Source organism: Diadema antillarum, unplaced genomic scaffold (assembly GCF_040938485.1).
Source record: "Diadema antillarum isolate AM-2024a unplaced genomic scaffold, OU_Dant_1.0 seq00001698_RagTag, whole genome shotgun sequence".
NCBI classification, from domain to species: domain Eukaryota; kingdom Metazoa; phylum Echinodermata; class Echinoidea; order Diadematoida; family Diadematidae; genus Diadema; species Diadema antillarum.
The window spans coordinates 1,555,950-1,582,498 of NW_027272389.1; the positions used below are offsets into that span (position 1 = coordinate 1,555,950).

General features: G+C 41.4%; 1 pseudogene; it reads left to right on the top strand.

Moving 5' to 3' along the window:
* The window catches only part of LOC139711745 (uncharacterized), a 114,609-nt pseudogene that overhangs the window by 77,836 nt on the left and 10,224 nt on the right, over positions 1–26,549 (top strand).

Below are 26,549 nucleotides of genomic sequence, written 5' to 3' on the forward strand. Positions count from 1 at the left end.
TCAGCAGCATAAGTTTTTGTTGTTGGTAATATTGATTTTATTGTTAATATGAAGTTGATATTGAATGGAACTCAAATAAAGAATATCATAAAACAAACAAAAAAAAGTGTTTGTGTTCATACATGTATATAATATGTCCCTACCTGGTATCATAACGTACTGAATGGAATGAGTCAGAAAAGGCATTTGTCCCTACCTATTAATGGCTAGATCTGAAGCCATGCACTCATGTATGGGAAATCTCTCTTTCTTGGTGTGCTCCCTGCTCTCACTGCCCCCCCCCCCCCTCCAGCAATCGTATCTCCTGGGAGGGGAATTATGAGAGATGTTTCCATAGCAACCGCATCTTTAGAGAGCTGGCCTCAGGAATTGTTGAAATTGTGACAAATCCCACAGAGGTCAAATTGCAGTGGGGTCACGCGGTGCTGCTTCTCCGGATTTGGATACTATGAATATTTAAGAGTCTCGGTTTCGGCCTGTGAGTAGTTAGGAAAGGTAAATGCCGTTGATGCCCAGTTTCGTGTACCATCACGTTTGACTAGGGGCAATCATTCTGCATACAAGGGAGGATTCCCTTGAGACAAATAGTCTTAATTTCCATACCTGAGTCTTTCTATGAAGAAAAAAAAAAGATATTGATATAATACTGGTGTATATACAAAATCTGTGGTGACCATGATGCATAAAAACAATATAAGTTTTGCTGCATCTCCCACTGATAATCATTATAAACCATAAACAACATTTTTATGTCATCATAGAACATTGTCATAATTTGCCATCCATTTCCTTAAAAAATGTATGCATGACACTCACACACATACTGTGTATATTGATATACTTATGTACAATTACAATTTCAATTACAATTTTCCCACATTTTAGTAAACAGTTGTGTTCTTGAATAATTGAACTTCATGTAAATAACATGTCTATTGATTCGTAAAAATATTGTGAATGCAAGGATACTTTTCTTTCTTCATAAGGGGGTGTGATGGTAGCAAAGTACAACGCAATATGAATATTCAGTCAAGGAAGTATTTTGACAGGCACTGGGTTAAACGCCCCGCAATATAACATTTGTTGAAGTCTTAATGAAGTTCGGTGGGGACTTACTCATACTCGTCGGCGCGGTTTTTTTTTTATTTCCTTTTTTTTTTTTGGTTCAAAAAATCGATAAGTCACAGGCTCCACGATGATTGCCTGGCCCTGTGTTTACGCCGCTGTCAGAGACTCTCTGACATAGCTCTCTTCCCCCCTGAGGCAGATTGATAGCTTCAATTATATGTGTAGCGTAGAATCATCATATGATGAAACAGTCTCAGCCATCTAGACCTGCTTCTTATAAAACAGCTGGCTGTTTGCTATCGCAATGTGAAGTGTTTGGCGTCTTGTGGTCATGAGCAGCTAGATTCTCATTTTTCACATTACAATGTCCTCAAACTCATGGTAATAACATGCCCACATCAAGTTAAGAGCCGTTGAAGAAATATCTTTCAGTTTCTCTTGCATATAAAAGGAAAATGATATGGTATTATTAACATTTAAAATCCATTGAGATGATATCATGTGAGTTCTTTAATAATCAGTGAGCTTGATCCACACACTCATCTATAGTGAGATCACAGATCTGTTGCGCAGCCCTTTTAAATTCCAAATTCAAAGCAATTCAGAATAAAACAAGACACATTATTTTCTCATCATAGACTCATTCGGTTTGGGTGCTGTTTTTTAATAGTAATTTCGAACTGGGGGCTTCAAGTGTGCCGAACAAAAGATAGTTTATGCACTGACATAGCAACGCACCTGGCTCATTGCATTTCCCATTGAGAGTGCTTCCGAACTGTTCTACTTTGGAAGACCCCCAGTTATGGCCGCCATAAGTTACAGTGCTCTGAAGTCGCATTCATCTATAAGAGAGAAGGTAGGGAAACAAGACGGTATATGGGTTTGTCTGATTAATTTGGTAGAATGTCAGTGATTGAATCAGATCATTTCCTCCAAGAGGAGTGAAACAAGAAGTCAGTAGGCCTTTTTTTTTCTTTTAGATTAGATTCCAATAAGGAGTTGAGGAGTCGGGTCTATAGTGGAGTGTAATATCCACAAATTCACATTTATTGATTTCATATGTGTGAATCACATTGAATCATAGTGTATGTGTTAACTTGGTTCTTGAACATTTTTTTTTTTTCATACAGATGTAGTGAGGTTATGACGATGAGAATATGTGACATAATCCAATATTTCAGAGACATTCATTTGAGATAAGTCACAAAAATGTAACACTAAAGTTTGAGAAGTTTCTTCTGCCAAGTAAACATGTTTGTGCAGAAATTGTTACAAAAAATAGATGTAGAAGATAACAACATTTAAAACAAAAATTGAACCAAATTCCAACAGGAATTCTGTCTGGGAAAGCTGCAACTAAATTGCTTAAACAAAGTTGTTGCTATGCAGAGTTGAGTGCATGATTTTGAATAAGAGACAGTAATCACCACACCAGATTATCTTCTAGGCTTTTGTAATTGTTCATAGAGCCACCACCAAAGAATGATTGATGATATTATATTATTTTCTTGGTATTTCTCAATGCACCAAATGAATGATGCTAGTGATTAGAAGGAAACAAAGGAATAAAATCTTAGGTATCTTTTGTGTAGCCAACAAATTTCATTTAAAGTTTGTACAACAGTATGACTGTCTGTACTGGTATGAATATATGAGTCCTTTCATATTCATCTCTAAAATTACTGATTTAGCCAACTATCCTAATACAGGAGTCTATGATGGGATCCCCCCCCCCCCCCTCCTTATCCATTTTAAAGGTGCGATTCATTTATAAGCCTACCTATCCATCATGTACTCCTATATTCTTGTATCACAATTTTCTGACCTTTTCTTGGCAAAACAATCTGCAAAGGTCACACCTGCTGAAACAATCCTTTGAGGAGATACAGCCATCTCCTTTTACAAAGTGTCACATACACACACACACATACTCAGAAGGTGCATTTACATTGATGGTGAAATACTGCAGCATTTCGCGCAGTAATTCACAATATGAATGCAGTTGGATACATACCATGGAATACATCACAAAATAACATGGTACCAGATGGTAATCCAGTCTTCACAGAAAACACACATGCGAGATGGGAGTGTGAATCGTGTCACGAAATAGCGATGTATTATCGCTCACATAACTTGACGCACTTTCTATCTCTTCCCCATAGAAGATATGGGCATGTGCAGCGCTTTATGCCAATACTATCGTATTTCATGAATGATAATGGTGCCAAATGCAATACTGCAGTATCTATTAGCATGGTATATTGCCGCTGAGTATGGTCCCAACAAATAACCGTGTATGTAATAGTATACCATGCTATTAACCCGTTGAGGACGAGTCCCAAGTATACTCGGGCAGGTGTCTATGGGAAATGTGTGTTGTAGCAAAATCAGTCCGTCCTCAACGGGTTAAATTCAAGTGTGGATGCACATAGAGATAACTTATCCTTGGTGTTTGCGTATGGTTGATAAACTTGTGAACTGATTTGCTGTGATGACAGATATGTATTGAGTGTAAGCCAGGAATCTTGTGGTGTAAATGGCTTTATAATGTAGTGCTTGTCAGTCAGATTGTTATGAAATATTGATGCAAAGGTTTAATTTTATTCTATATTTATTATTTTATTCTTTATTTATGGCCGCTAGCCATCATTAACACACATAAATGAGCTTCATTCTATCAATTGTATTTCACTGCTAGTTGTTGTTGATAAACAATTCTTGTTTGAATCAATTTGGATTCATATTGCTTTTGAATCAATTAGTTCATCAAATTGGTATGAATCAATGTGTATTACTGTAGAATCTTATCAGTTAATGATGTGGATAATAATAATGATATTACCAATATCTGTATAAAGCATTTTAAAAATTAGATACAAAGTGTCCACACAGTTACAACAAAATACAATAAATCAATATAATAGATATTTACTGAACTAAACAAAAAATGATATTAAACTTTATATTATCACTATACCATTGGAATCAAATGAATTCCAGCAATTTAGAAGTTATAACAAATATCCTCAAATTGGTTTCTGCAAAATATTTTGTTGTTGCATTGGCCAAAGACGAGAACATATCCAGCAGTCATAACTTGTGATAACCACTGGTGGACATATGGGGTCTGCATTAGAAATGAAAGGTCAATTTCAGGAATTGAAACGTCATATAGCTGTCATGCCAACCTCTGCTTCTTTGACGTGGCTGCGACTGGTCTCACTAATGGTCAACCGTGCTTAAAGATGACCGTTGCTAGGCTGCATCCAATATGGGTTTCTAAATCATTTATGCGTGTGCGGCAAACCTCTGGTCAGTCATCCAGTTACTTTAAACTGGCCAACAGTCAATTAAATGCCATGCCCATTGCTCTGCTCTTGGTGACCGATATATTAAAGCTAGTTTGATGTTGACTAAAGTCCAGGGTCGTGCGGCTCCAACAATGCCATTGGCCTCTCATAAAAACAACACGTTCAGAGTAGTGCAGACATAGAGATTGTCAAACCAGCGCAAGAGCTGAATGCAGTCATTCCAATTTCAGTTTTATGAACGAAATGTCAGTCACTCTGATGTTGTAGCAGCTTTTTAATGTGTAGTGTGCTCTATATTCATGACTGTGTACTATATTTGCTATCACCGATTTCAAATGTTTGATATTGAAAAATGTTGCATAGTCAGTCAGCAAGACCCCATTTATGTGAATTATTCTCCATATGATTTCATTTAAACAATAGCAGAACAAATTACATGAGCAAAAGCATGTGTGATTATTTTGTATCGCAATATGAAACAAAATACATCCCAGGAAAAATGTAAAAATATCAATTATCTGAGGTAGATTAGTAAAATTTGTTGATGAGGGATTATTTTGCCATTTCCTATACTCCGATTGTGACAGGGACTACAAATGATAACAAACATGGAATAATGATATTTGCTGATGACTACTCTGTAACATTTAATAGTATTGGGGACTTTTAGTATTAACTGCAATTAACTAATTGACAAATGCAGGGGATTTTTACTCTAAAAGACTGGTCTTTAAAACATTTTCTAGTCCAATGTTTAATCTGTACATATTCTTTTAGATGTCTTGTCAATATATGAGGAAGGGGAGAAAAAAAAACAACAACTTTACAATATGATCTGATGATGATCTCAGTATGATGATCTCGTAAAATGTGCTTCGGAGTAAGATGTTGTTCATGTGCTCGCTGTAATATCTATGAAAAGAGAGAAGCTCTGGTGATTGAAATGCTATGTCATCGCCGTGTGAAAAATGTGCGAACCTCTGCATTTCCTATTGCTTGAAAATATTCAATTTTGGTCCATGAATATTGTATGTAGTTCTCCCCAGACAGCACCACCACCCATCAAAGGCTTTCACGTGAAACAAACAATTACGCTCTTCTCGATCAGCTCCTCGTTAGTGCTATTGCAGGAAATGAGATGTAAGGGAAAGAATTAGCTAGAGAGAAAAGAATACCTACATGACCTTGATATAGTCCCACATGCATAGATCTGTTTTCCGTGAGTGATGCCACTGAAATATCACACCATAGGTGCTACTTCAAGCTGTTTGATATTTCCTCCTGGTTCAAGTCATTTTTCTTCTTTTTTTTTCTTTTTTTTTTTTTTTGGGGGGGGGGGGTCTGCACAAACAGCATCCAATATCCTAATTTGGGGATCATTGCAGATAGAGGGTTCACCCATTAAATTTCCATCAAAAACGTTGTGGCTCCCCGCAAGAAATAATTCAACTCCCTGGGGCTAAGCCTGTACGAAGCCATGCGTAGCAGTTGCTCACCAAAATATGTACGTAGGGATGAGTCGGTGTGATGAAATGTATCGTTAAATTGCGCCCAAAGTCATGTGCTGGAAAAGCATTTGAAATAGCAGATGGACACTCCCACAAAATACGTGCAGTGCTGTTGTTCAAAGTGTGAGAATGTAAAGTTGTAGCAAAAGATGTTGATATAAATCACCCTTGATGTTCTGCAGCTACAATTTATATCTCTAGGAATTTATACATTATTTATGAATTTGATAACACATTGAATTATATTTTTTTTAAAGATTTTACAGAGTTTCTTTATCTGAAGTTTTAATCAGGTTTCTGTAGGAGTGTAATTCTTACTTCTTCTTTTTTCCACATATTCTCTTCATATTAAGAATATTGTGTCTTTTTTTGTTGGCTATTCTCCATCTGCAGTATACTGTAGGTCGTTGTGGTCAGTAGCCTTACCTTTTGGGCCTGCCCTCACAATATTGCACTACCCTGTAGCTTCACAAGTCAGTGTGGTATGATACTGCAGATACCCACAATGCAATGGTTCTCACAGTCCTATACAGCAAAATCTGTGTGTGCCCTGTCAATATGCTCTTCATGGTGTAATGGCCACCGTTCTGCCAATTTCCAAATTCTCTCTTGTGGTCTTTTGTATGTTTATAACATTGCCATGCAACCAATAGGAATAGAATATATGTTCAGGGGAGGGAGTGTTAACTGACTCTTGCATAGTTATCTTATTTCCACTCTAGTATTACAGTGTGTATATTTTCAGTATTCAGTGGGACCCCCCCCCCCCCCCATTTTGTTTTGCTTCCCTTGTTGGGGTTATCATGACAGAACATGTTTACTTTGTATGATCGACATAGTACAATGTAGGAGCTTTACTTGTAGCATAGTGTGTTCAGGTGTGTATGATTGTGGTCAAATGTTTTGCGCAGAATACTGCTGCGGTCATCTCGCTATTGTTCCAGTGGAAGCACAACTGTTTCTTCTGCAGGTTCATGTGCATTGTGCATCGGATGCATGTACTGTATATGTGCCGGGGAAAGCAATGTTTAATAGTAGTAGACTTACCCACAGGTAGGAGACAGATATACTGTTAAACCAGAAATGTTCGCTTGCATTTTAATTAAGCGAATTTTGCGAGAGCCAAGATTCACGAAATTAAAATGCACACAAAAGTTCTTGACTACATCGTATGCATTGAACGCCAGTTGCAATTTGCAAAATATTTCGTGCCTCGAAAAAGGCTGTCAGCTGCAATTCGCGAAAATTTCATGCCGCAAAATTCCATGCTTTACAGTACTTGTAAGAAGAGAGAGACAGAGAGAAACACAGAAAGACGCAGGGAGATAGGGAGAGAGATACTGGAGAGAAAGGAGAAGAGAGATAGAAGAAACAGAAAAGAGGAGAAGAGAATGGAGAGGAGGAGGAGGAGAGATATACATGAGGCAGAAAACAGGAAGAGAGGAGGAGAAGGAATGGGATGATGACAGAACTGAATGTGCCTCCTGCTTCGGATCGACAAGGGAATATTGAAGAAGGTAGCTATTTAGGTCAGCAAAGATTGCCTCCATCAAAGAGGCATTGAGAGTAGAGCCGTGCGTCTCCAGACTTGCGGAGGAAACGAGGGCAATTGTGAAAATCCATTACGGGCACGTGCAAACAGGTTGAATGGACAATCTCTGGCGTACCGAAGGACACGCAACGGCACGCAAATTACGTTGGCAATCGGAGATAAATGATGTTCACGATTTGTATTGGGTCAATATGCAAATTATGTCATTCAGCACAGGGGATTTGTTGTCCCATACTTAATTACAGCGGATACCTTGGGATATCAATCAGATGTTGAATATTAAGTCTAGATGGCGTGACAGTGCCATGGAATGTATGTACAAAACAGATTTGTCTCAATTTGAGCAAGTTAAATGAGTGAAGAAGGAACGTCACAGTACATGTAAATGTGTAGATAGACCAAGATGTAGAATAATGTCATATTTGATAATGTCATACATATGATAATATCATACATTTCATACATATTTCTTATAATTTCTATCAATGTGTATATATTGGATGCATCAATGTTAATGTAATTGACTCTCTGTCCTGTACCTACTCACAGGAAATGGGATATTTACTCAGAGATTTATCACGTTGTAGCTGAGGTCGGAAATGTGTACAATTGTTCACATTTCTTTGAATCAATTCCAAACGCAGGATAGACACAATACAAATGGATTGTCATCACTTTACATAATATGCTTTTTTGCAGCCCTGGTGTCAATCCAAACAGCCTCAGTGGAATTATGCTAAATTGGGCACCTTATTGCTTCATTAAAAAAAAAGACAGGAAGTTGTAATCTGACAGTGTAATGCTGTGGTTTATATTGTTAATTTCAAAACTCACCACAACACAACTGTGGCAACTTGGTTTGAAATGGTGCAGTACAACCACATTGCTATTGCTTTTCTCTCTTCCCTCCCATTTTCTCCCTTTCTTTCTATATCTCTATCTATCTCCCTCTTTCTCTCCTTCTCTTTCTTTTTTTCTCTCATTTTTTATATATATATACTGTATATTTACTATGTATGTATGTATGTATATATATATATATATATATATATATATATATATATATATATATATATATACCATCCATCCCCCCCAAAAAAAAAGAAGAGAGAGAAATATATATATATATATATATATATATATATATATATATATATATATATATTTCTCTCTCTTTTTTTTTGGGGGGGGGGATGGATGGTATATAATTTTCCAGAATGCACACAAAGAATTATTTGTCATAGTTATCAGCTTGAAAACGAAGAGTATATTTAAAGCATCAAAATCCTGGAAAACACTTTCATCATCTTGTAGTATTGTTTGATTACATGTTTGTAGTTTTTAGGGGTTCATTTCTGCTCTGTTGGTAGAGCTAGCTTATATTGAAGACTATGTTATATAGTCTGCTGAGTTTTTGTGTGACTGAGAGCATGGGGCCCAGGGGGTATATTTTGATTTATGCAATGAAAACGTCAGTATCACAACATAAACATCTATGGGTATAGATATTTCAAATGCACCCAAATCCTATCATGGAAGAGAATATTAACAAGCCAGCATTTTGTCTGTCTATATTTTTCTTTTCAGATTCTTCTACAGTTCCACAAAGTCAGCGGAGTAAAAAGTTCTTCGACGAACCACGGGTTGACTCTCCTCCAATCCCGTCATATCCCATCCAAAAGCAAGAGAGACCAGGTGAGTACCCAGTGAAGTAAATTTGTATGCCTCTGCCACGAAGTGTCGCTGGAGGCATTATTGTTATATATTCCATTGATGACCTTCATATAAAAATTGTTTACTTGTAACAAAGAACCGCTTGTAGTATAGCACAAATTGATCAAATTTGATAATTTGTTGGCATAAAAGGAAATTTAAAAAAAATGAACCAGGAAGGAATTTGTTTGTGAAAGAAAGAAGCAGGATAACATACTTAGATGTCAGTGAAGTTTTGTATGTTTGATTATAACTTTCTTCCAGTTCGTATTATTCATGAGGAAGGCAAGAAGCTCTCAAAGAAACATGTCCTCCTTTAAAAAAAAAAAAAAAAAATGGGCAAATAATTTCTCAGTGTTATTGTTTCCCTTGCATTCACCTGAAAGGCCCCAGTGATTGTACAGTACATTTTTTTTTAAAAATTGGAATTTATGTGTGTTCATAAATGTTCTTTTGATCTGCCTTTGTTTACCATCCCCTTTATTCCATACCTTTATTGTCATCCTCTCTCCAACATGTTAATCACATTTTTACTGTATCCACTATGTGTCATGGTATTTGTATCATTTAATGACATATATATGTGTCTGGACACATTACATGCCTGCCTTGTGACAAACATCTATAATCAACAATTGTCCCTGTATGTGGACTGATGCATTCTTATCTTTGCTGCATCAAATCCATTTCTTCTTTTCACCATGGTAACCAACCCGACTAACAACCATTCTGTCATCTATACCATCTTTGTCCTCATCCACTGTCTATCTTCTCCTTCTCCATCCCTCGTCTTCCTCCCCCCCCCCCCCATGTCCTTTCTCTCTCCTTTTAGCACCACCAGACCTTCCCCTGAGCAAGTCGTACGATGGTGGCCCGCCCAAACTCTTCATCCCTCCACCGCCAGTGGCCCCTCCCAGCGGCTCCGCATCAAACGTGGGGTCGGACTCCGACTACGAAGACATCCCCGAGAATGTCAGTGTGTGTGAATCATGTCAGGGTGAGACAGAGATCATCTATGGTGTCTTCCCCTCTCCCCCCCCCCCCCTTCCCCCCCCCCCTAAATCCATAATGTGCCATGTTAGTGTAAATATGCCTGAAGTTGGATGCTGAAGTCATCGACCTATGTTACCATGCGTACAAGTCTGTATTTACATTTGTCATTCTTTTGTTCTGTTGCGTATTGTTTTGTTCATATTAGGGTTGCATTGTCAAAATACACTCGTTTCTCCATCAGAAATCTGAATATGAATGAATTGAACATTACCTGTCTACAGGTGCAAGAGAACAACTCTGCTCTTGGTACTAGTGCACTACTTGTGGCACATTATGGGTTGAATAACTCAGGAAGGCATGCTGCAGATATACTCAGAAGTCTTCTTGTGATTGATAATGATATTAAACCATAAAAGAAGCTGCATGCATGTGTCCAAGGTAAATCTATGCCATTTGTTTGGCATCCGACAAATGCCTCGATATAGTAATTCATGCATGTTTAATTTATCCATTTATTGTGGTTGCCTTTCTGTAGGATTATGATGACTAAATGTTATCATAGTCCCCCCTGTCAACTAGGTTTGTGTACATTCACATTTTCATTACAAGTGCAGTGTTGATAGGGAGTGTGATGGTTCCCCATCTTGCTGTTGTCTGTACTTTTAAGAAATTCAAAGGAAATTGATCCGTGGAGCTGTTTTGTATAGTCTTCACTGTCAAGTGATTGATTACAATACATCGGGAAAAAAAGACCAGGTTTATTAGATCATAGTGATAACACCAATGATAATCAGCTGTCATGATGTGCTATTGAGATTGTGACATCATCGTAACATTTTTCAAATTCTTTTCAATATTCAGATGACAATAATACACCACCCCCAGCACCAGCAGAAGCAGCGGAGGCCCTTATCAACAGACTCGGTTTCCTATTCAGCCAGGGCCCTCGCAGTGCCCCACCCTGCCTTCCGTCTGGACCTCCACCGCCAACCATTGGCCCCGAGCCGCCTGAGCTTCCTCCTCCCAGACAGCCCCAGTCAAGGCCGATTCATCCAGACCCCAACCAGGAGAACATCAATCCATCTCTCAGGGCGGGGGTGACACCGGCCAGTGAGCTCCAGAAAGTGCGGTTGGCACAAGGAAAAGGGATGATGCCGGGGATGGTTCAGCATCAGAGATCTGCACAGGGTCCAGGTGTGATGCAAGGACACCCTGGTAGGACTCATGAGGGAGACGGGGAGCCTCTGTCGAAGGTCCCCCGCCATCCCAGCGACAACCAGGTCAGCTACAACCAGCAGCATCCTCAACAGGGTTTCAGTCAAACTGGAAGAGGGAGCGGGCGAGGAGGGAATCCCCCCAGTGGGTACAACCACAGCAGAAAGGGGAGTGGGCGCGGCAAGAACTCGCAGAGTGGTGGATTTCACCAGCCAGGGAGGGGTAGCGGAAGGGGATCGGACAGAAGGGGTTCAGGAGCGGGGATAAGTGATGGGAATGTTGGCAGCAGTGGGCGACATGTGCAACCAGTGACTTCTATACCACCTCAGGGAGCACCACAGGTGCCAATGCAACAAGTACCACATAGAAACCAAAAACAGGCCCAGCAAGTGCACCAGATGCACCTGCAACAGCAGCAGATGTACCAGCAGAAGTTGCAAATGTCCCAGCAGCAAATGTACCTGCAGCAGAAACAGCAAATGCAGCAGTTGCAGTACCAGCACCAAATGCACCAGATGCAGCAGCAGCAACAGCAGAACATATGGCAGCAGCAGCAGAGGTTTAGTCAACAGCAGCAACACCACCAACAGCATCCCCTGCCTCACCAGCAACCTCATCAGCAACTGCACCAGCAACCTCACCAGCCACACCACCTTCACCAGGCCCACGGTAATGGTGTGGTGCAGGGGAAGGTGCAGATGGTGACCGACCAACGGTTTGCCACCGTGCAGTCCATACCTACGGCTGCTTCGCGGCAGGGTAAGGCAGCGGAGCAGCAGCCACACAGGGACCACGTCCAGCAGATGGAGTCTCCACTGTTGCCTGGTGGGCAAGATAGATTGGGCAAGCTGCCATCAGAGAACCCTGCTCAAAGGACCAATGAGCAGCAGCCTGTCACAACCTATGCAAACACTACAAATCACAATAGAACTGGTCTTGTTGCCGGTGTGCGTGCCAATACACTGGAGTCCCGGAGCAAGCAGAATCAGCGGGGTCAAGCGCCCAAGCAGACCTCCCAGGGACGCCCAGCCAGCTATCAAAGCCCCGGAAACGAAGGGGGACCTAGTCTGGAGAATAGACTGCAGCAGCTGCTGGATGGTGGCGTCAAGGCCGATTCCAGTGCCAGCAACAATACAAATGGTGCTCCAGCTGGACAAAAGCCCCAGATGGGCGTCCAGGATCAAGGCGGGTCAGTTGCTGGCGTCGGCGCTAGCGGCCACCTCCGGCAGCAGAGTGTCGACATGATCAAGCCAAAGATGGCGCATCCCGGAAAATTCCTGGCGCAGGTCACCAGCGCGGTGCCTCCCTGGATTCGTCAGCCAACGACACCAGTAACATTTCATTCAACAGTACCGTCTCTTCCCTGGATGATCACTCCATCACTAGTGTCTCTTCCATGGAAGGTTTCGATATGTCATCCATGCAGGCCCCTCCCACTCCAACCAGTCCACGGGATGTGATGGCCAACATAGAAGGTGCTGTCTCATTTTGTCCACTTGTTATTTCATGTTCAAGAAATCATTATTTGTCTCTGTGGCATTAGATTGTTTGACTTGTGGGGTGCATCTAAAGAAGCAAAAAGATTCTTTTCATGTAATTAAAAGAGTACTGCTACTTCGGTATAGCTGTAGTCTTTGATTTGCCAACTGGTAGATTGTTTCTAGGAATGGTTGTGAAATTCAGGTGGCATGCTTCAAGCATTATACTCTATTTTACTACCTAGAGTCTTCATAATCAAAGGACTGTTAGAGGTGCATAAAATGTCACTTGCATTTGGGCTGAAATAGATATCAGTAATGATTCCGTCTGCCAAAATTAATGTGGTATAAAGATACTCATGCTAATTTCATGACAGTGTGCATGTGGAATATGTTAGAATTTTCCATGTGCTAGAATGTTGTCAGGTAAGCGATTGTGTTCTTTCTTTTTTCTTGTGTGTGTGTTTTTGTTTTTATTTTGTTTTGTTTTGGTTTTTTTACATTATGCACATTTAATATTTGATAGGCAAGCAATTTAGACTAGGTCATGCGCCAAAGACTGACCCCAGCAGCCAGCGAGCTCAGCAGAGTGCCAGCGAGACCAAAGCGCCAAAGTCCGGTCAGCGCCCCGCCCTGTCCAAGCAGTTGGCTGTCCAGCAGCAGGCCAGCCTGACCAGCCAACAGTCACTACCCATGCCCAACGGTCAGCTGCCCTCAGCCGCCCAGTCCAGACAGCCCAATCACGTCGTCGCCCAGCAGGATCAGAGGTCGCAGGTCATGGATGCCGGAGAGAAGCAGGACATGGGGTCAGAGGGCACCACGGTCTTCACCAACCAGGAGGTGTCCCTCAGTGGGCGGGGTACTTTGGCCTCCCAGGCAAGGCTTCGCTCAGCATCAAGTGAGTCTTCCCCATTTTTTCACATCACTGAGATTACATTTCAAAAGGGTCACATGTTATCCACCTTCAAGATCAAGGCAAAGAGTCAATTGCACATGGTCAAGAGCAGTAGCCACCATTCCACGCGTGCATGAAATCAATATTTTTTTGGTCATATTACATATTTTTGTCGTTACTCAGGGCTGCACACTGGCGCTGGTCCGATGGTCCAGATCAGTAGAAATCACTATCGGACCAGCGACTTTTTCAGGAACGGACCAGTAAAAAATGGAAAAACTTGGTACCCACAGGTCTGACAAACAGGTCGGACCAGTAAAAAAAGTAGGTCAGCGTGCAGCCCTGCGTTACTGATACATCACTGCCATACTTGGAACATGGTCAACAATCATCCCATATTCCCTGGATCATGGCCTGATGTTGAAATTTGCTGCTCTCTTTACTCATGCCACATAAGATTACTGTGTTGTTTTGTTTATTTTCATATGTGGCTCTGCATTAAAAGAAAATCCCACATTAAGTCACACAGGTTGGTTTTCCAGTGAGCCTGAAAATATTGCATTTAGGGTCAACTCCACTGATTAGGGTTTTGGGGTGTTTTATGACAGCGTTTTTATTTTTCTCTCTAAATTCAAAGTTTGGAAGCATACAAGTAAGTATAAGTGCTGTATTTTACAGATTTTGTAAGTCAATAATTTTTCTGTCTCAAGTTGCCTTTTTCCCCTTTTCTCCTCTACATGGGGTATATTCATGAAAGCATGCATGAAAACCACACAGAAACTTTACAAACAATCAGCAGCAACATTAATGCTTTTGCAAAATTGTGGATAGAATGTTTATCGATGAATTTAGCGTGAACTGAAAAATTTCATCAAGCGACACTTTGTTGGTTTTGTGATGTGAGGTCACATATATGACAGTCACGTTTTATTCCAGTCAGAAGCGATTATGTCAGTGTTTGGGCTTTCACATGTCCAATAAGTACTTCATCTCATCTCAGATTTGTGAGGTTACTTCAAAGTGATGACAGTAGTGACATACATTCAGCAATTTTCCAGCTTAATTGATGTTGTCGCATCACTCGTGCTGCTGAGGCATAACTTGCGCCCCCTGTGATGGGGAGTGTTTTGATGTATGCTTCAGATCTTACTCTCTTCTGTCTATCTGTGCAAAGATCTTTCTTTATTTTGTGCGTGTGTGTGCTATGCATAAATTTTTTGTTCACCAGTGGGGGGCAACTCAGTTTCATTTTGTCATGTGCGCCCTTGCTTCATTTGGCTTGTATATTTCTCTCTTCAAATGCGTCCGTGTATTACACTTTGGCCTTTCAGTTCCTTGGCTCCTAACAAAATTTTCCATTGCATGATGCATAAGACTGAACTCTTCCAGAAAGTACACAGCAAATCCAAATTACCTCAATTTCAGGGGAACACTTTACCATTGACTCCATACAAATGTCAAGATGGGTACTTGGTAACTTCTCCCACATTTTTGATTCCGAAATGATCCTTGTAGGAAATGACACCACCTGTTAGGCAGACATGTTTCTCGGTTCCTTGCTTTCTTTTTTCTTTCTTTCTTTTTTGAGGGTCTCTTTTACTGCGATCACATTTTGCAATCTTTGCTATGATTTGCTGTGTGCTGTGCACCATTTCTTTGTTTCCATAGCAACCTCTGCTTCCAGCCCAGAGGCAACCGATGACATGTCTCTGCTGCAGGGCCGACGAACCTTCACTCGAAGGTCGCTCAGAGACAAGGAAAATGGCAATAAACTCAGTCCAGACTTCAAAGGTACTCTAAAGTCTACGCTAGACCGCACATAATGTAGGTTTAATGGGAAATAAGCTGAAAATTGCACCTAAAATGACCCCATATTCCATCATAAGGACTATGTATCCTCTTCATTTGCCAAAAGTGGTGTATATTATCTGCATTTGCATTTGTGTGCGTTCTCACGTTTTCCTTCCTTTCAGTACAACGGTGTGATGCATTTGAGATTTTGGGAATCCTCTGAGCTGGCAACCATTTCAAAGCATATTGATTTCACATTCATGCTGGTTTTTATTCTCCACCAAGAATTTGGTTCATTTTTCCTTTGCGCATCCTATACCTATCCTTTGCAGCTGTTTTAGTTTGCCCTGGAAGAGGATTATTTTTTATATCTGACTTATGTCAGATAAGTAGGGAAGCTCTGAAGGCAATGTATCAACCTGTTGACACTTATGTAATCCAAATTCAATGCTGTAGCTCCCAGCAACTTTGTCATTCAATTACTTTGGTAAAAAAAAAAAAAAAGTGTGAACAAAGCTAGGTATGCTATTGTTGTCACATGTGAGTCAAGCTTGATTTTGAGATGGGCAAATTTTATGCTGAAAAGTAGCATAAGATGGCTGTATTGTCATTTTATCTCAGTTACATTTTGATTAAGAATATATTTTGCTACAAACATATTTCCACTGAAAAAGTATACCCTGAATAAGTTTTTTTTTCCTGTTAAGGTATTCAAATGTATCCATGTTATTTTCCTCAGAGACCTAGTATTGATTGATGAAATTCACCTCTTTGTGCATCAGGGTTTCATCCAATACTTGGAATCCAATTTGCATGCAAGTATTGTTTCATGTAGGGGAGCAAACACAGAGGCAAAGTTATCAATTTTCAGGAGTTAATTTTTTTTTTTAAATGTACAACAGATACTTGTATGCATAATGTAGTATTCTGTTAATACATGTAGTATATCGTTCTATCGCTCCATGTTACCTACCATGTGTGTTTCTAATGCAGCTCGCATGCAAGCCCTGAAACCAACTCACCTGCTGCTGCGACCCATGACCTTCGAGATCCCAGGCTTCAACCAGAAGACGCTGTTCGTCGGCAGGGAGTGGCTCTTTCCCGAGCTGGAGCGCTGCCTCAGCAAAGACCCCACCCTGGCGGCCAAGCTGAAGGGGGTGGGGATCCTCGGGGACGTGGGGACGGGCAAAACGTCCATCGTCGCCAAGATGGTTTCGCTCAGTACTCTCGGTAGCCTCCTCATCAACAGTAACATCCACGCTCCTGCAAGTGGTGAGATAGGTTCTGTCTTTCGTCAACCAGCCAAAACATTTCTTCTTCTTGTCCTCGTTTGCACCAGATGTGAAGCTGGAGTTTCTTAAAATGCTCCATATTATTGGATGGGAAAAAAACAAACAAGACGTATGTAAAAACCAGATGCCATGTAATGTGGAAGTACAATGAGTTGATTTTATAAACCAGGTACCTTACATATTATTAGTTGTCATTACAGTAATTTTACAGCATGTAACCTCCCCCCCCCCCCCAAAAAAAAAAGCCCCAAAAATTAAGTCTGAGGTATGTCACAGGTAATGGATGTTACTTATCTCTTTCCAGATGTAACAATTCTTTGTTGAATGACACCTAGATAATATAAGATCGTATTACCTGTTGACTGCTCTCATCTCAGTGAACACAGACCAGTCGGCACCGACCAACCAGAACAACATGTACAACAGCAGTGCGACAATGACCCGTGCCAGACAGCAGTCGGAGCAGGCTCTCATGTCGCTGGCCTCCCAGGTGGTGGCGTTCCACGTGTGTCAGGTACGTTAATTTATGAATAGGCCTTCCGTGGCGACCATCAAGGCTGGGATGGCTGTGATGGTGGTGCTGTTGATAGTGGTAATGGTAATGGTAACGATGATAAAGGTGATTGTGATGAAGGTGATCCAGATAATGATGATGAGAGCGAATTATCTGAAGGGCGATAGATTTTAATAGAGAGTAGCATTGATCAACAAGGATACACCATTCTTACTATCAAATGAAATTTCAAAATGTTATTATTAGAATGAATGTTATGTAGCATTATAGCATATTATAAGATTATTTTCTCTCTGAGTTTCTCAAAATGGAAACTGTCCTTACAGTCTCTTGCCTGTTCTTATTTGCCATCTTCAGGCTGATAACAGCATCACATGTCTGGTACCCGAGTTCATCCACAACCTAGCAGCCCAGCTCTCGCAGAGCCTCAGTGTCTACAGGGAGATGCTGCTTAGTGAGCCCCAGGTCCAGACGCACCTCACGCTGCGGGAGTGCACCCAGAACCCCGGCGACGCCTTCACCAAGGGCATCCTGGAGCCGCTCAACATCCTCAAAGCTCAGGGAAAGATTCCGATGGACAACTGCCTGATCCTGGTGGATGGCCTCAGCGATGCAGAGTTCCACAAGTCAGACTACGGAGACACCATCGCCTCGTTCCTGGCGCGCCACATGAACCGATTCCCGCAGTGGCTCAAGCTCATCCTCACAGTGCGCAGCTCGTTCGCCGAGCTGACCAAGATGTTGCCTATCCAGCGTATCTCGCTCGACAAGGTCTCCAACTCGGAGTTCATCCAGAAGGATTCCGAGCTGTACATCAACCACAGACTCCAGTTGAGCAACACGCTCAGGACTAACGTCTCCCTGAACGGGAAGGTGGAGCAGTCCATGATCGCCAAGTTCCGCAGCCACCTCCAGTCGCTCAGCCGAGGCTGCTTTCTCTACCTGAAGCTGACCCTAGACCTCATCGAGCAGGGCTACCTGGTGATGAAGAGTCCCAGCTTCAAGGTGCTGCCCATCAACCTCTCAGAGATCTTTCTCCTCCAGTGCAATCTCAAGTTCCCAACAATGCGGGCCTTTGACCGGGTCACGCCCATCCTCAATGTGGGTCTGGCCTCTCTCTACCCGCTGGGAGATGAACTTCTCTTTCAGGTGAGAGATACAAGCAAATATAGCAAACCGTTTGAAACACATTTCATACGTCACAACTATATCAAGCCGTATCTGTATGTGTTTCATCCTATTGTGGTGGAGGAGTTGGACTTTTGTTGTTGTTGGGGTTTTTTTTTGTGTGTATGCATCAGATGTATTTAATGAATATCGTAGTAATAGGCTTATCTTATTGTAACGGCTTTAGTAAATATGTGATATAATGAAAAGCCTAAGAAAATTTGCATTATCTTGTATCAAACTTTGGTTGCTGGTTTAAGGGGGATTTAGTGATTCCTCTGTAATTTACTTTCATGCAATTTTCAGGAAATTCAATTCAATTAAATTATTCATAAACTACATGTATATCTCTCCTAACCTTCAGATCCAAAGATCTATTAACCCGTTGAGGACAGGCTGATTTTGCTATAACACGCATTTCCCATAAGCCCCTGCCCGAGTACACTCGGGACTTGTCTTCAACGGGTTAAGATGTTGTAAGGCATCAGGCATGAAGTTACAAATTGATAGAATTCTCATGGCATGTAAGACTGCTGTACAAAAATTAGCTAACATTTTATGTCTTGATATGATCAGTGTACCGTGACTTTTTGTTCTTGTCAACTCTTGAAAGTGTGTGAAACATCCTCATGATTTTATCAATTTAGTCATTGGTGTGCTCGGAAGGATTCGTGCACAATTGGCGGAGAGAAGAAAATTGTGCATTGCATCACTGAAGGGTTAACATCTCATTCCTCATTCTTTTGTTGCTTGGTAGTCTGCCAATGCAAGTTTGACCAAAGACTTCATGCCGTGGAGCGAATTCCAGCAGCGTCTCAAGCTGATCTCGGAGTTCCTGTGTCTGCGCCGCGACAACTGCCGAATGTTCTACCACCCATCGTTCAGGGAGTGGCTCATTCGGAGGGACGACGGAGACAACCCCAAGTTCCTCTGCGACCACCGGTAAGTGGACAGATTTTCTTTTCCCACATGCAGTTGGAATGGAGAATAAGCTGATGACTTATTTTCAATCAGCATTGCACTAGCTTGTGCACAAAAGGGTCAACTCTGAGATTCCTTACATGGTGCCCTAGCATGCATCTTGAAAATGAGTTCCACCCCCGTTTTTATTTGCCAGTCACAAGAAGTTTGGATGACATGGTAACACTCTCGTTCAGGAACAGCCTCTCTATATCTCTACTTTGTGATCACATAACTGCATTGGTATTGCACTGCTGGTATGAGATACACCTCCATTGCACTGGGTTTCTTGCACTCATGCTGTCCTGATCTGGTAGGAATTGCCATGAGTGAGATACTTGCAAATATTCATAGCAAAATATGTGTTATATTTCTTTATCGTCTATTCATTTCTTCCCATCTTTTGCTGCTGCAGTTGTAACTTCTCCATTGAGAATGTTCTGCTATTCTTTTTCTGTCTGCCAATGCCTAACAATTTCGAGCAAAACTTTGTGATATCCTTGCTCAGTATTCTCATGTGCTGCTTTTACTCGTCGCATCAACAACATCATCATCAATGCATCATTGCCTCCATACTGTTTGCCCAAAACGATGATTGCGCTTGCGGACCTCTACCTTCTCCAGTGCTGTGCCTGTTTCATGCAGCCCTTTTTTTTCTCTGCCTTTGATGTGTTTCACTTTTATCTCATATATTGCACCTTTCCATATCTTCACCAGCAGTACATGTTGATTTTTTTTTTTAAATGTCTGTGACTTTCAATATTCTTGTATATTCATTTCATTTGCCTCTTTTTTATCATTACCCCTTTGTACCTTCCTTCTTGTCTGTCTTCCTTCTGCTGTCTGGCCCATCTCTGTCTCATGCTCATTCTTTCTCTCTTGGATTCTTCCCTTGGATTACCACGCCCATTTCCCCTCCCCCACCCCACCCCCATCTAGGCAAGAATCGGGTAACATTGAAGGAGGGGATTCCCCCACCTTTCTGTGTGACAACAGGTTAGTGTATTCCATCAGCCTACTCTCAATGCATTTGCATTGCCCGGATGTGATGTGAGATACAGTTATCCTGTTTATAGAAAAGTAGTTTTCCCCGCCCGTCTAGGTAATATTAGAATCTCCCTTGGTCTGTTTTTAGCTTCAGATGAACCTTTAACTACCATGCCTAACCAATATCACCATCATTATCATCACTATCATTAAATCTTTGTGGGTAATACATCAATCTTTCAGCTGCAAGACAAAGATGGCAAGGTACATGAATGTGCTATTAAATGTATATCAATAACAAGGATTTTAGGTACTACACACCCAGTAAAGATGGGAGAAATGATGTAATGAAGGGGCGTGCAGGTCAAATTGTAGACTCTTGGAATGTACATGCAGATTACCAGAAAAAGGGGGTACAGGCCTGTATTTGCTTCTTGTGTGTAGTGCCTTGATATTTAAAGCCAAACATAGTTCTTGGAAGGGCTCAAAATTCATCTTCCATCACTTGGAATTTACTTCCAATACTTCAAAAGGGTCTACCAAGAAACTGACCTGGCTGACACGATGTGCCAGGATGATGAGGTGTTTTGGAGTGTTTTGAAATCAAAAGTGTAAAATAATCTCGATCATAGTACACAACTTTTATTCTCGAAGAGCCCTTTAGTTCAAACATTTCTTATGAATAAGGTGTACATTTTAGAGCAATAATCGACCTGTTCTACTGGCGTACGAGAACTATGTTTTAGCTTGAACAGTTGCATTTGAAGGGAGAGCAACTTGACTACCTCTTAGTCAGTGTGTCTTTTTCACAAAATGGGAATTGTCTGCAATGAGGAAGAAGCTACACCCCTTGTAATACCATTGTTAAGTTCTCTAATTGTGTAAAGTATCCTTGTTGACTTGTCTGTTTGTACATCTTGTGTGTTTTGCTTTCCTACCTCATAAGCTGTTGTGTAAGACTGTGCCTGTGTGCTGTCCTTTCCTGTATCCATATCATTCTGTACCATATAACCCAAATCACTGTCTAGAGAGAAAATGATAGTGTCCTCTTCAATGTAAAAGCAGTTCTGATGCACCATGGTGTAAACCCTTGACTCCCTTCCTTCCCATTTTGCCTTTAGCATGTAAACACCATTCCAATAGTGAGCTCTTCAATTTAGAAGGTTTTACCTGCATGTATTCTAAAAATAATAACAAAAAATGGAGAAGCTGCTGATGATATCAATGTTCTGAAGTACTTGTTTGAATAGGTATTTGTGTTTATACAAGCATGTACTCAATAGCTGCTGGTCCATAACCCAATTTAAAGGCTTGTATGGTAGTCAACCAGAATGACATTGTTTTCTAAAGCTCATGTTTGAGCATGATGCTTGGCCAAGCATTGCTTTATTTATTTTGACTTTCACACACCAAAGCATTTATTCATTGTGAAGCTCATCATCAGTTTTGTACCATGCCATGTTTGTCTTAGGCTCAATTGATTGTCTGAAATCTTGAACTGACACTGGACTCAGAAGTATACATTACCCAGTAAAGATGGATTAAATTGTGTTGTTTATCGATTGTGTCATTTTGAAATGAGATGCAAAAAGTAACGCATACCGTGAATGACTTGCACATCTAAAAGTATGTATCACAAGCCCGAACATAGACTCTCTCTAGTCCTTTTAAACTTTATATCATTTCTTTTATTCAACCTGCCATCCACTTCCAGGGCGGGGCACGCATCCATGGCATTCTGGCTGAGTCGCCGGGGGCGACGGCTGGGGCGGGACCAGTCGTTTGAGCTGGGCCACCACATCCTGAAGGCCCACATCTACAAGACGGTGGGACGCCACCTGCCGGTGGGTCACTTTACGGCCAGGGAGCTCCAGGCTCTCTGGATGAAGCTCAATGCGGAGGACCTCTCGGCCAGCCTTGTGATGAGGAGAAACCTCTTCTTCCCAAACATCAAGGTATGAATAAATTCACTCCCCTCTCCTCTTCCCCCTTCTGTCTTTGCATCTTTCTTTTCTATTCCTCCTCCCTCTCTCTCAAAATGTTTCGTGTAATTTTAGATATCATGCAAAAAATTCTATGGTCTCGTGCCACTGATGTCCGTAACTTGCAATGTGCCTGCCAAGGTGGTACACTTGACTCTTCGAATGCCATAGCAAGTTCATGATATTTATTCGAACGTTGAATTAGGTGAAAAGTAAATCACCTGTAAACAAGAGAATGTTTTGAGTTGGAGTTGCTGTGCAGGAAGTTATTACTGTTAAACGTTCCTTACTTTGATATCAGTGATAATGCATATATGTGGGCAAATTGAAAGTTTTCTTTCAGAGAGTTTGGTGATGTTTCCTGCCAAAACAGTGAAATCCTCATCTCATCATTCCAAAAAAGATGGTTGTATGTATTTATTTCTGTCAAGTGACATGCCACATTCATGGTATTATGCCTTTCAGAGTTTTTGCACATTCCTGTGCTACCTTTATATTCTACTCTGCAACTCTGTGTTTATTGATTACTGTGTCAGAAAAGGCCCATGTTGATGATTTCTCTTTAATGCCAGTGATAATGATGATAATTTCTTTCCATTATCAGTGATAGTAGTCATTGTTTTGTGTATGTATCATTCTTATTATCATAATTGATGTTACAGTTATTGCAGTCATGGTTTGTTTTGTGATGATTGCAATTTCATCAATATTTGCACTTTTAAGAGTACCGACATTATTGGAAAATTTTTCACAATTTGTCATTCATAGACTGTTACAGTACGGAGATAAAATGCCATCTTGTTTTTCACCCTGCAGGTCAGCCGACTGCTGCTGCTCGCGGGAGCCTTGCCGAACCAGAGGACGGACGTGATGAACTGTGCCCCCATCCTCTGCGTCTCGGCCAGGGAGGGGCACACAGAGATGGTGTCCCTGCTCCTGGAGTTCGGGGCCAACGTGGACGGCGAGTGCGACCGCGGCATGACAGCCCTCTGCCACGCTGCAGCTGGTGGCCACCTGGAGATCGTGAGGATGCTATTCATCAAGAAGTCCAAGGTACGGGAATAGATGTGCGGCAGTTGGTCATTCACTCCTCCCAGAATGAGTGGCACCTGTAGCTCATCCCACAGATATGGCTGCAGAGTAGGGGGACATAATTAAAGGGAAAGTCCACCCTGCAAATTAGTTTGTGTCAGTAGAAGCGAAAAAAAAAAAGAAGAAGATATGGGAGGAACAGGACAGTGATAATTTAAGCTAATTCTAATAAAAACTAAGAACGTTATGATTTTTTTTCAAGCACAGACTGGCAACTCTGAGGATGTAGCATGTGAGATCATCATCCATTTGCCCAGTGCATAGGATTCCATAAAATCTCTCTTGCAGGTCCATAACTTTGGGGGGGGGGGGGGGGGGGGGTCAGGGGGTTCAGCGGAACCCCCCTGTTTGCTTGATATTTCTCGGTATGTGTGAAATAATGGAACTTAACATAAACTTGAACTAAAATGGTCCACTTTTTCTAATCATTAATCCCCCCCCCCCTAAAAATTCTAGTCTCGGGCTTGCTCTTGCTTTCCTTATTGATGACGGGATATATTTTTTGCGTGCAAGGTTGATTGATCACAACTTCAAAAAAAAACATGAATTTTTTATATTTCATGAGAATTTACTCAAACTTTCACTGTCCTATTTCTCTAATTTTGTTCTGCTTCTATTTGCACAAACTTGTTTTCAGATTGGATTCCCCCTTTAACTTGTCAATTTAAAAGATGCTCATTCCATGGCAAAGCAGATGCTATTCCTTGACAGCAGTATAATCAGTGTGTGTACCAGAAGATACATACAATCTCATTAGATACTTTTATTTGCTTTCTGACTCCTGCAAAACAGGGGATAAGCAAGTAGGCCTATAGGGAAACCCCATTATAACTAGCTTGCTTACAACAAGGTACTGCCTTTAACGAGGTGAATCTGACGGTCCTGATTTTTTATTACTGTATTTAGCCAGTTTCTTTTTTAGTACATGTACAATGAGGTACCTGTGAAAGCAAAATAAAATCGGTGGTCCTGATAACTTCAGTAGTATGAGGTTACCCTGTAATGTGTTTGGTTTGGGAGTATTCCTTCAGTTAATCATGAAAAGAAAAAGTGCAGGCATGTCAACTGACGTCAGGGATATTTACTTCAAGCCGAACCACGTCAGACGAATTTCCATTTGATATGATTTTTGTTCAAACTTTCTGAAACCCCTGCAGGTCGTTCACACAGACAAGAGTGGGCGGTGTGCCATGGTCCATGCGGCTGACCACGGTCACCTTCCTGTCCTGAGCTTCCTCCTGCAGTGCGACTGGACCAAAGACGACCGGACGCAGCTGACCCACAAGTCGGTGGCCCAGCAGGCCCTGGTGGCCGGAGCTGGCGCGGGTCACAAGGAGGTAGGTTGACCCCTTTTCTGTGAGGGTACATAAATGCAGTCTACACCAAGTAGTCAATAAATAGGGATCATGCAATCTTGCTAACCACTATCACATGAAGATGTTGTTAATGTGAAATGTTCAAATTGTTACACTCAAATGGATCCTGTCTGACTCACATTACTACAAGGTATATGGAGGAATAAACAGAAACAAAGTGTCTGGTTAGTTACAGGTGAATTCAAAGGCCTAATTGATGGTTGAGGGATTCATAGTTCTCAGGATTACAAATCTTATTTTGTTCGATTGAAGATGACAGGATGATATGAGGAGCATTGAGCAATCTATGAAGCAAGTTCTTTGATTTTGCATATTTCTTCTTGGAAAAGCAGGTACCACCATGTGCAAATCATCTGCTGATTTAAAAATTATTATTAACCTGTTGAGTATGGGCTGATTTTGCTACAACATGTATTTCCTATAGACACTTGCCCATGTATACTCGGAACTTGTCCTCAACGGGTTGAATAATTCAGTGTAGGTATGTTTGTAATATCTAAGAATATATACGTTCTGTCCCCGCCCCACATACACACTAATTATCATAGTGTGTGAGACATTTCCCGTGTTTGGTGTGAAACTGTGGCGCTAGATTCATGAAAGCAATATTTCTTTATTTGTTTTGTCATTTTAATAGATCTGCACTTATTGCCTGGATCTGAGTGATCCCACGTCTGTCACCACGAATCTCCTGAACGTTAATGATCCAGACACTCTTCATGGTGATACAGGTAAGATGTTATCCCGAAACCTCCCGTTTTCATCCCAAGGGGCTACGTGACAGCCTATTGAGACATCACAGGTTAAAAAGCACTTTAGAGATAGAACTATCAGGGGAGCTTCATTGAAAGCAGATCCAATGTATGGCAAATCTTTTCTTTTTTTAGATTGTGACACTTTAAAATGATTACCTGGTACATGTAGGTTACACTTGACAATTATTACCTGGTAGGTGCTTTGCATCCAGCTTGCAGCTAATTTTTAGTTCCCTTCTGAATTGTTTGATGATTCCCTTTAAATATAAGACCTACCCTTTAAAATATCCTGTGTAATTGATACAGAGAATTTCACCAGTGCCAAACTTGTGTGCATAATGGAAATATCCATATAAGAGAAGCCCAAGAGAAATAGAAGTAATTAGATCAGAGTGGGTTTTGTTTTTGACACTGACCACACCTCCTTTGTTTTGTCCAGCTTTGACAGCGGCCTGTAGCCAGGGTCGCACGGAGGTGGTCAAGCTGCTGCTGAAGCGCGGTGCGTCCGTCCAGAAGAGCAACCAGTCACAGATGACCCCTCTGATCTGTGCGGTGCGCAAGGGCCGCTGGGAGATAGTGGACATCCTCCTCTTCAACCACGCCGCACTGGAGGAGACTGACCGGCACGGTCGCTCCCCTCTTATGCTGGCTGCAGGGGAAGGTCACCTTGCTGTCTTGGAGGTTCTCCTCAGCAAAGGTCAGTTGGCATAGGCCTATTAATCCCCCCTCCCACACACACACACACACACACACACACACACACACACACACACAAGCACCACTCAACCCCATTTGAGGTCAGCCTTGCAGGGAAACTGGATTGTTTATTACTCTCTCTGTTGGTCATTTCATCATTTGTAAGGTAATGTTTCTTCTCTTTTTTTTAACTAGCTTCAT